General features: G+C 39.5%; 1 pseudogene; it reads left to right on the plus strand.

Moving 5' to 3' along the window:
- Positions 1-1,693: 1,693 nt before the first annotated feature.
- On the plus strand, positions 1,694-9,777 carry LOC114301430 (wall-associated receptor kinase 2-like; annotated as a pseudogene).
- The last annotated feature ends 1,009 nt before the right edge of the window (positions 9,778-10,786 follow it).

Consider the following 10,786-nt stretch of genomic DNA (forward strand, 5'->3'; position numbering starts at 1 on the left):
ACCAAGAATATGGCATTGATTATGAGGAGACATTCTCTCCTGTTGCTCGGCTTACATCTGTTCGCAGTTTACTTGCTGTTGCTACTGCTCGCCACTGGGGGCTCTTTCACATGGATGTCAAAAATGCTTTCCTCAATGGTCATCTCCTTGAGGAGGTCTACATGCAACCTCCACCAGGGTCCACTTTTCAACCTCATCAGGTTTGCAAACTACAGCGTGCTCTCTATGGTCTCAAGCAAGCACCTCGTGCTTGGTTTGCTACGTTCAGTTCTACCATTCTTGACTTCGGATTCACCTCTAGTTCCTATGACTCTGCTCTCTTTATACGGACTACTGCTCATGGTACTACTCTTCTTCTTCTGTATGTGGATGATATGATTATCACTGGTAATGATACAGCTGGTATTCTCCACCTCAAACAATTTCTCCACCAACAATTTGAGATGAAGGACCTTGGTACTCTTACCTACTTCTTAGGCCTTGAAGTCTCTCATGATTCTACTGGTTCCTATTTGTCCCAGGCCAAATATGCATCCGATCTTCTGGCTCGTGCTGGTATTACTGATTGCAAAACTGCCTCTACTCCGATTGATCCTCAGATTCGTCTCACTCCTCTCGATGGCACTCTTCTCTCTGATGCTACTCTTTATCGCCAGCTCGTCGGCAGTCTTGTCTATCTCACAGTCACTCGTCCTGACATTGCCTATGCTGTTCACATTGTCAGTCAGTACATGTCGGCTCCTCGCACTCCCCACTATACTGCTCTACTCCGCATCCTTCGCTACCTCAAAGGCACTCTGTTCCATGGTCTTCACTTCTCGGCTTCTTCCTCTCTTGACCTACGTGCCTTTTCCGATGCTGATTGGGCTGGGGATCCTACGGATCGACGCTCCACCACGGGATTCTGCTTCTTCTTAGGGGATTCTCTTCTTGCTTGGCGTAGCAAAAAACAATCTCTCACTGCCCGCTCTAGCACCGAAGCTGAATACCGAGCTCTTGCTGATACTACTCAGGAACTTCTCTGGCTTCGCTGGCTCCTTGCTGATATGGGAGTTTCTTCATCTACTCCTACTCCTCTCTACTGTGACAATCGGAGTGCTATTCAGATTGCTCACAATGATGTTTTTCATGATCGCACCAAACATATTGAGATTGATTGTCATTTCATTCGCCAGCATGTTACTTGTGGAACTGTTCATCTTCTTCCTATTGCTTCAGTCGATCAACCCGCTGATATCTTCACTAAGGCTCATCCTCCTGGCCGCTTTACTGATCTTGTTTCCAAACTCAACTTGGTAGATGCTTTCCCTCCTTGAGTTTGCGGGGGGCTGTTAATATAATATTGTTAATTTGTTAATGATATAGCTGTCTAGCTTTCTTGCTTGATAATTGTATAGCTGGCTTTCTGCTTTCGGTGGTAATGGATTGGTATCCAATGTACATTGCTTCTCTCTATAAAGAGAGAGTTCCTTTCTCTTGTAATAATATAACACACAATACAGAAACACTCTTTGCTCTCTAGCTTCTTTTTCAAATTAATCTTTCACATTTCATCATCTATTTCGTTAATTGTATATGAATATTAAATTTATGAAAAAAAATAAAAAAATAAAAAAGTCAATGAATTAGAGAGCCTTTATTTGTTTATGTTTTTATTTTTATTTTCCATATAAATAACAAGCTCCAGCTCAAAATGAAGTACATCCATAATTTAGCTTTCATTTTCTTGCAGCTTAAGTTGGCATGGGTTGTTCTGGGTGCAGCTTTTGCTGCTGCTTCAGCAACTGCTCAAACCTTGCCTGGTTGCCAAGAATTTTGTGGTAACATTAGCATCCCATACCCATTTGGTACATCTGAAGGATGCCACATAGCCGATGATTTTCTAGCTACTTGTAACGACACCGACCACGACACTCCCAAGCTGTATTTAAATACGATTCAGAGTAAAATAGAGATCACAGAGATCTTTCTTTCTGGTGAATTCCGTATATTAGCCTGGATAAGGCGTGATCGCTTCAATAAAGGGGGGTGGTGGACAGTGGCGGAGCCAAAAAATTAAATTAGATGGGTCACTTATTAATTACAATAATTTTTACAAAAATATTTCACGTAAGTTTTTATGCTTGATTTCAAGAAAAATAAAAAAAGTAAAAATAAATAATCAGTATATTTGGTTTCAGTTTTCTGAATTCAGTTTTTTGAAAACTGAGTTTTTTTATTTTTCATATTTTTTTTATTTTTAGTGAATATTTTTTGAATTTTAAGTAATTTTTTTACTTTTTTAGATACACCTTACTTAGATAAATTTAAATAGTAAAATATTTGTGAAAAAATATTTTAAAAAATTAATAAATACAAAAAAATACAAAAAGTATACTTAATTTTTGTATTTTTTTTTTTTTGTATTTTTTGGTATTTAATGTATTTTTAAAATATTTTTTTCACAAATATTATTCTTTTTAAGTGTATTTATGTTAGATGTGTCTAAAAATTAAAAAAAAAAATTTGCTTAAAATATTAAAAAAAATTCATTCAAAACATTAAAATACGAAAAATAAAAAAGAAGAATTTTCTGCAAACTGGAAACAAACAAGCTGAATATTATTTGTAACTAGGGTATCATGGACAATACAAAAAAAAATATGGATGTAAGACTTAAAATAAATTATATAATGATAAATTATTTTTTGATACAAAATTTGATTAAAAATTCAATATAATGGTAATACCACGTCATCATTGGTATGTAATATCACCCACTAATGGTAAATAAACAAATAGAGGGTGAACCTCTATCCAATAAATTTCATATCTTTATAGTGAGATTATTTATACTTACATATCACTAATAATGATATCGCCGTTATATTAAAAAAATTTCATAGCTAATATGGTTTATTTATAGTAGTCTCTTCATTTTCAATCAAAACAATCATTATTGTTCTCATAATTTTTAAAATGTCATTAATATTTCACTCCGCCATTGGTGGTGGAGAAGACAATTTTAAACCCTGGATCAGATTACCCAAATTCCCCATCTCAAATACCCAAAACAAGTTCACAGCCGTAGGTTGTGACACCTACGCATGAGTTTTTGGCAACTTTAATTCGAAATTAAAATGAAACCGAATCGTCGGTTGAGGTGGATCTGAGAGAAGGTTGCAACACAAGAATAATGAGCTGAAACCATTGAGTTGTGAATAAGAATTGTATCATAAAGTGAACATCAATAAAATTGGGCTTAGATTTTGACTTAGTCTTAGTTTGGACTTGGACTGGGCCTGGGCCTGGGCTTGTGCTTGGTGCATATGCTGGGTTTGGTCTTTGACTTGGACTTGGACTTAATCTGGAACTTGGGCTCAGCTATGTTGTGTTGGACTTAGCTTGTGCATGTGTTTGAGAATTGGGCTTGAATCGGATTGTGACCCAACATTAGTATTCATTTTATAACTCATCTAGCTGGTTTATTCAAACACCATTATATTCATATTTATTTGTATATATTAAGTACATGAAAACTGTAAAGTTTTGTACCTCTCATCTTTTGATGATGATGTTGATGACCATATTAGTGACCATAGATTTTCAATCTTTGTAACTCTAACCCTAATAGCTAGAGTTGATGACCTTGGTTAATGATATTTGATGGCCCTATTAATGTATAGCCTTCATAGCTAAGAATTCCCCTACCTGTATAAATAGAAGCCTTCCCCTTCCAACTTGGTAGAACAATTTTGGAGAGATATTTGATGGAAAAGATAAAAAATTGGAGATGGTTTTTTACACTGAAGAAAATTTTTCCTATCTTCCTTTGCTAACCTCTTCTTTGGTTCTTGTTAGAGAGAGTGCATCCATTATCATGTTTGCCGAAACTATTTAGAAGGTGCTTCTGTATTAGCTGGTTTCGACCGTCGTATCTTGGAAGACAAACGATGGCGTACCTCCAGTATCCATCAGGAAGCGGTGAATTTATTTGAAGGAAACTATCTAATGCAAGTTTCAATTTGCTTCTTTTCTTATCATTTGTTCTTAAATTTTTCAATATTTAGTTTACAAAAATGAGTTCTAATCTTTAGTTATCCATGCTAATAATTTGTTTGATTAGTAATATAATCTAATTCATTTCTGTATTTTTAGTTGTATCGTTTATTCTATATTTCATCATTTTAATAAAAAAAAAAAATATTTTTTGTCATTTCTATTTAATTTATTTTATATATTTTTTTTGTACTATTATGAAAAAATACAAACATATCACAGGTTCCTTAGGACAAAGCTATACCACGGGCTGCATGTCATTATGCGACAGCATCGACAATGTGATCAACAGCTCATGCTCTAGCACTGGCTGCTACCAGACAAGTATCCCCAAGGGAGTGACGAATTACAACATTGAAGTCCATAGCTACTACAGCCAGACCAGCATATGGAGCTTCAATCCATGCAGCTATGCTTTTGTAGTTGAGGAAACTGCTTACAACTTCTCTTCTTCAGATCTTACAAGCATACAAGGGAAAACAATGGTTCCAATGATGCTTGATTGGGGAATAGGGAACCAAACATGTGATGAAGCCATGAAGAATCTAACTAGTTGTGCTTGCAAGGCTAATAGCGATTGTTATGACTTCGACAATGGTCCCGGCTATCGCTGCAATTGCTCAAACGAATATGAAGGCAATCCTTATCTTCCTAATGGTTGTATAGGTAACCACAATTGTCGAAAGCTTTAAGTTTCTTCCTAACATTGATGTTATGATCTAAATATGATATCTGTAAAACAACTGATGTATTATTATTGATTGATCTTACAAGATTGATTGTGTATTGATTGATATTTGTATCTGTATATTACAAGTCCTATATATAGAGAGGTTTTGGGAGTAGTAGGTGTAGAGTGGGTGGTGGTAGTAGGTAAAGTGGAGGTGGTAGGTGGAGTGGGTGAGGAGTAGTGGAGGTGTGTAGTGGTAGTGGTAGGTTTTAGTGGTGTAGGAGGTGTACATTAACAGCCCCCCTCAAACTCAAGGAGGATAGGAACTAACCAACTTGAGTTTGAAGAGAGTAACAAAACAGAAAAGTAAACTGATAAATAAAAAACAAAACAGGATAGGAGACACGGTATGGTCGTGTCGGACCGTTGTAGCAAACAGTTTACGGGGTCATGTCGGACCGTTGTAGCAGACAGTTTACGGGGTCATGTCGGACCGTTGTAGAAGACACTGTGTGGTCGTGTCAGACCGATGTAGAAGACAGTTTATGGGGTCATGTCGGACCGATGTAGAAGACAGTTTACGGGGTCATGTCGGACCGTTGTAGAAGACAGTTTACGGGGTCATGTCGGACCGATGTAGCAGGACAGTTGTCGGACCGATGGAGCAGACAGTTTACGGGGTCATGTCGGACCGTTGTAAAAGACAGTTTACGGGGTCATGTCGGACCGTTGTAGAAGACAGTTTACGGGGTCATGTCGGACCGTTGTAGCAGACAGTTTACGGGGTCATGTCGGACCGATGGAGCAGCTGTGGTGGTGCACCGAGGAGGCGACTTAGGGAGTGCGCCATGAGCGACTTATACATGATACTGGTATAACCCCCCCTCAAACTCAAATAGGTGGGAAGATAGAAACCTATTTGAGGTTGAAACAAAGGGATTGATAAAGCTGACCGGTGGAAAAGACACTGTATGAGTGTGTATATAGGCTGCCCAAAAAATATACATGGATGTAGATATCGAGCCCTCAAAAGTCGTGCCCTCAAAAGGTGTGCCCGTACCCTCAAAAGGCGTGCCATCAAAAGGCGTGCCCGAATGCATCAAAAGGCGTGCCATGAAAAGGCGTGCCAGTTTGTCGGCGAGAAGAGGCGCGCGATGCGCGTGGCTGCCTCGGCTATTTAACCAAGACAGAGCTGAGGCAGAGGCGAAGACAAACAATTGGCGAAAATCCTCTGAAAAACTCTTCGTTTTGCTGAGAAGGTTTTGCTGAGAAGATACTCTGTAACACTCTCTATAACACTCTGTTGCCCAGAAAAAATGGCTTCGTCTTCCCGCGGGCTGCTTACCCTCTTTCCCGACCTCAACGAGTCCACAGGAGAGAGAACTGGTGCGGTGGCCAGTGAACCTCAACCAAACACTGCTGGGTTTGCTCCGCTGAACTTTCCGATGCGGTCTGTGGAGCAAAAAATGGCAGTGCAAACGGATGTGGAAGCCAATCAGTATACGTTGAAGGCATGTGTGGAGTCCATGACGGCGGTCACAAATCTGTCGCACCGGCTACAGAGTAGGACAAATGAGGTGCAGCATGTAAATGCCCAGCTGGCTCTGCTCCAACGCATGTATAAGGATGCGCGAGCAGAGATAAGCGTGCTAAGGGCAGAAAACAAGGAGCTGAAGCGGAAGGCTACCGTGATGTTCCGATTTAGAGGGCCGCCATATGCTGCAGTGGAGGAGCAGGGAGGTGGCAACTGGCTTGGTGGTCGAGGAAGCACGGAGGCAGCACCGTCAAGGGACACCCAAGAGAAAAACAAGAAGAAGAGACCCGCAGCAGAGTAGAGAAGAAAAATCCCACTGTTGGTGTGGTTGTTTTGTTTGTATGTCTGTTTTTTTTTTTTTTTTTTTTTTTTTTTTTTTTTTTTTTTTTTGTGTGTGTAAAATTGGGAGCGGGGTTGATCCCTGAGATGAATAAAATATGGGTTGTTGTGTAAATTGGTAAAATTTGGTTTTTTTTTTTTTTTTTTTTTTTTTTTTTTTTTTTTTTTTTTTTTTTGAGCATGAGGATGATGAATAGATAAAGATGAATAAAAATAAGAAAGGTGAGAGTGGGGAACATGCCGAATCAAGAGCACCAATTAAGCTGGATAATAAAAAATAAAGGTATAATAAAATAAAATAAAAAAAAAAAAAGAAAGTTTGGACAGTGGATGAGTGTATTTGTTTGTGGAGTCTGACAAAGTAAAAAATGAGAATCAGGAGAGGGGTCGACTTTTGTCTGTGTAGAGAGAGGGTTGGTTTTAAAAGAAGGGAAATAATAATAAGAATAATAATAAAAATATATGAATGGGAAAGAGACAGAGCGGCCTGAATGGAACACCACTATATGTCCTTGTGGAGCCTCGCCAGTAGACAATTTGTCTGTTTTATGCAATAGGGTCATCTGCTAGGAGAGCTAAAATGGAGCAGTTTATTGTCTGGATGGTCGATGTGTGCTTACAACCAAGTTCTTTTATTCCGGGCATGAGGTGTATGGCTTGATGAGTCCAGAGGGCAAACAAATATGATGGGAAAGAGAGATATCGCTGGCACCGACTCAATGCGGTGGCCGCGAGCCATGACGAGGGAGGGAACGGCGGAGGCGGCGATGGCGGAGGTGACGGCGTAGCGGTTCTGGTTGACGGTGATGCGGCGGTGCCAGCGATCACCAGATCTTCGTCGGAGCGAACATGCGGCCGCCGCGACACATGGTTCCGAAGGCACCTGGGAGACAGCGTAGGGCTGGCGACTGTGCTTGGACATGTTGGTGTGGACGAAGGTGATGATATCTGGGCGGATCGAGGATTGCATGACGTCCGGCAAGGGGAGGGTGTTGGGGGCGCCGGCGGTGACTATGTCGGAGTCGAGGTTGTGGATGGAGACCCGAGGGCGGGCCGCGGCCAGTGCTGGTGGCGGAGGCAGGATGGATAGAGGAGGAGGGAGGTGATCTAGGGTTGTTGAGTACAGAAAGCGAGGAGGTGATCTAGGGTTGGTGCGTAGAAAATTCTAGCAGACTAGGTGGAGGTCCGGCGGGCGGCCAAGGCGAGGTTGCCGCCCGCCCGCCGGAAGGCGAAGAACACCAAGATCTTTAACCTATAGCTCTGATACCATGTAAAACAACTGATGTATTATTATTGATTGATCTTACAAGATTGATTGTGTATTGATTGATATTTGTATCTGTATATTACAAGTCCTATATATAGAGAGGTTTTGGGAGTAGTAGGTGTAGAGTGGGTGGTGGTAGTAGGTAAAGTGGAGGTGGTAGGTGGAGTGGGTGAGGAGTAGTGGAGGTGTGTAGTGGTAGTGGTAGGTTTTAGTGGTGTAGGAGGTGTACATTAACAATATCAAAGATCAAACTTGATTGTTCCCTGTTTCAGATATTAATGAGTGCATTATTTCAAGACCCTGCAACATGACATGCCAGAATTTACGGGGCACATACAATTGTTCTTGTCCAGAGGGCTTTGAAAGTGATGGCAGAAAGAATGGATCAGGCTGCAGTCCTATTCGTCACCACAGGTTTCCCTTGATTAACATTGCACTAGGTAGGTACACCGTACACTCACAGCTGCTATTAATTGTAAAATTGTCTACTGATTAAATTTTCATCATTATCCGCAATGTATTGATCAACTTTATTTTTTGTGTAGCCAGCACTACACTAAATTTGAATCTATGTTATACATTTTATTTTCTTTTTCTGGGTCTATAGATTTTTCGTTTTATTATAATGAAGTTGAAACTTGAATTGTAGGTATTGACATTTTCCATTTGAATCCTTGTAGGCAGCAGCATAAGCATATTAGTGCTACTTCTTGGTGGCTCAAGGCTATATTGGGGATTTAGGCTGAGGAAGATCATCAATCTCAAAAAAAAATCTTTCAACAAAATGGTGGCATCATGTTACAACGACAACTTTCCAAACGTGAAGAACCAGTTCAATTAGCTAAAATCTTTACATCAGAGGACCTCAAGAAGGCAACAAACAACCACCATGAAAGTAGAGTGTTGGGCCAAGGAGGCCACGGAACAGTCTAAAAAGGAATATTACCAGATAACACCATAGTTTCCATTAAGAAGTCCAATGTACTTGATCAAAGTCAGTCCCAGATAGAGCAATTCATTAATGAAGTCATAATTCTCTCCCAAGTCAACCACAGGAATGTTGTGAAGCTCCTAGGGTGTTGCTTGGAGACACAAGTTCCCTTACTTGTCTATGAATTTGTTACCAATGGCACTCTCTATGATCACATACACGCTACCGACCATAACAGGTCCTCAATAACTTTGGAGAATCGTTTAAGGATAGCAACAAAGAATCATTTAAGGATAGCAACAGAAACTGCAGTAGCCCTTTCATAGTTGAAATCTGCCGCTAGTACTCCTATCATTCATAGAGATGTTAAGTCCACTAACATACTCCTAGATGACAATTACATTTCTAAAGTATCTGATTTTCGAGCTTCAAGGTTGATCCCTGTAGACCAAACTCAATTAACTACATTGATTCAAGGGACACTTGGTTACTTGGACCCAGAGTACTTCCACACAAGCCAATTGACTGAAAAGAGTGATGTTTACAGCTTCGGGGTTGTCCTTGTGGAGTTACTAACCGGCAAGAAGGTGCTTTCTTTCAACAGACCTGCATTAGAGAGAAATTTAGCAATGTATTTTGTGTCATCAATGAAAAAGGATCGCTTGTTTGAAATTGTTGATGAACAGGTGATGAATGTAGCAAAGGCTGACCAACTAAAGGAAGTTGATATTTTAGCAAAGAGATGCTTAAGAGTGAAAGGTGACAAAAAGCCAACCATGAAGGAAGTGGCAATAGAGCTAGAGGGATTAAGAATAATGGAGAAACATTCATGGGTAAATGACAACAAAAATTTAGAAGAGACTCAGTACTTGCTTGGAGATCAACTTTCAGATATAGTAGAAGCAATTCAGCAACTTATGATAGCTTGGCAAACCATATCATTTCACCAACTGAAGGTGGACGATAAGGTGTTGCTTGCGGCGGTCTGTGTTTATTAGATGTTATTTTGTAATGTTTTCATTTAAGCTATGTCAAATAATCCCTGTCAACTGTTTTGAATCTGTTGACAATCTGTGTTCAGATTCAATTTGTTATGGATTTCGCCGTTGAGCATCAACATGTATTCTAGAAAGGTAGTTATCGATGGGAACCCTTTCTTTATGTATCAAACAAACTACGAATAGTAATTAATTTTTCTTAATTGGAAAACATCTACACGTACTAAATATGAAGTATCATCCATATCTATTTAGACTTCTTGTGAAAGATAACTTTTTAAAAGTCAGAAGCCATAAGTTAGCTTAAAAAAGCTCCACCAAACACCCCCATTGTAAAAGGATTAAAAGATTAGGGGAATGTAAGTGTTTCTTTACAAGTATCTTTTTACTTTCCGAACAACCAGTTGCATATTCCAAGAAATTGGATCGAAAAAAGGCAATTACCAACAAGGCTGAGTTTAATATGATATTTCACCATTTTCGAATTAACATTGCTTCAGAGGATAAACTGTTATCTTATCAGATTCCGACATGAAGACAAAACACCATACCTGCCTACAATCACACCGCCGCTGCCTCTTGTTCCGCTGCTGATCGTATGTGAGACAATCCAACGCATTGCGCAATCAGAGAGAGAGAGACGTGGACTCAGCTCCTCTAAATCGTAGCATTGTTAACTAGACTCGACATCACCTTCATTCTTCAGCACACCCCTTCGTCGTCATCTAACACTCCGTTTTGGTTTCTTATCAATTCATTTTTTTTATTTCTCATCATTATTCACATTATTAATCATTCTCTCATTTCTTTTGTTTTTTCAATAAGCCGAGTGTAACCATCTGGTGTATGTCTCCCTTTCATACTCTTATCCTCCATTTTTTTTTTTTTTATACTTTACTTTTTGGGCTTTATTTTAGACCCACAATGATAATCAAAACCGTTCAACTTGTAAATCTCATAATAAAGACCATCTATGCAAAAATCAACTTTATCGGATATCGATGAATAC

The sequence above is a fragment of the Camellia sinensis genome, chromosome 3 (assembly GCF_055761805.1).
Source record: "Camellia sinensis isolate YWXY chromosome 3, ASM5576180v1, whole genome shotgun sequence".
NCBI classification, from domain to species: Eukaryota; Viridiplantae; Streptophyta; class Magnoliopsida; order Ericales; family Theaceae; genus Camellia; species Camellia sinensis.